The sequence below is a fragment of the Aplysia californica genome, unplaced genomic scaffold (genome assembly GCF_000002075.1).
Source record: "Aplysia californica isolate F4 #8 unplaced genomic scaffold, AplCal3.0 scaffold00072, whole genome shotgun sequence".
NCBI classification, from domain to species: domain Eukaryota; kingdom Metazoa; phylum Mollusca; class Gastropoda; order Aplysiida; family Aplysiidae; genus Aplysia; species Aplysia californica.
In genome coordinates, this window is record NW_004797342.1 from 1,366,086 (window position 1) to 1,367,427 (window position 1,342).

A 1,342-nucleotide genomic window follows, 5' to 3' on the forward strand; every position below is an offset into this window, starting at 1 on the left:
GCGGGTTGCTGAAGTTGAAATAGCTAGCAAACCAAAGACAAATACATAATGAATGGAAAAAGAATGTAGACCAACGGACATATTCACCCTCCAATACATCAGTGGCAGTGAAAACTCAGGTGTGGCCATGAGAATTAAAATTTGTATCAGTTGAAACATCAACTGCATGATGTAAAACAGTTAGATTATATATATATTGAAATAGTATTATCTACACCTTCGAGTAAAGACCAATGGTCTTAACAAAATTGGGAATCCTGTTGGAATCATGGATGGGAAACAAATTCTTCAAGTTAGTACTTTATATTATTTTCGTCAGGTTTCTCCAAAGTCTAAACATTCTATCAGGATGTTCCTGAAAGTAAAATCAGTATTGCATCCAATACGAAATGACTTTTTTTTTGCAAGAGATCTCGATGCATCAGGTGTATTTTTAAAACCTTATTTTTAAAGTCAGTCTGTGAGAGAATGTTGATCCCAACAGGAGGGACAAGAATTCTTTCGACAGGAGATCGACCTGCTCGTTTACCCGGTTGCCTACATGACTAGGATACCATGCAAACAGAATATTATAATTTCCCTCTTCAGCCAAGGAGTGAATCAGCAACTGCAATTTCAGCATTTTAGAGTTTTAAAGTTCGAGATTGGGGAGTGAAGTGGTGTGGGACAAGGAATTGGACAGAATGAGGAGAAAAGATTATTTGGGACAGTTTTCTAGGGAGTCCAATGGCAGTGGCCTCGGCAGAATAAATCCTAATGGAGACTTCTGCTGTGTTGAGTGTTTTTTGTGGATATAGTGGCAGTGGCTCCTAATGCTGAGTCCGACTTAAAGCGATCTGTGATGATTTTCTCTGCATCGGAGTATTGTTTGATGAGTTTTTAAAAAAATTGTTTAGGATGTGATTGAGTCGGTGCATGTTTTATTGTGTGTGGTGAGCGAGGTGTAAGTAATTTTTGCCTTGGTGAGGTGCCACGGAGGAAGGTCGTTACAAAATTGCTGTGTCTTGTACAGTTTAATCGTTCAGTTATTAACAGACGATTTTATGATCCGTTTATGTGAAATATGGGATAGGGAGGCGGCAAGAAGGGGTGGGCTGGGGGGATGAGGGGCGGGTATCTTCCACCGTTAAGGGGGTCCACTGGTCAGACCAGGACAAATTTTGAAAAAAATATTAGTTTTCGGATTTTGGAGTATCTTAATAGATATCAATATCAAGGATCCATCTTTAGAAGCCTAATTCCTTTATCAAACTTATAAATAGCTGGAAAACGCATTTGAGAGAGGTAGCAATGTAGGAAAATCTTCACCAAAAATTATCTCTCTTTGCAGTTTTCTCAGAAT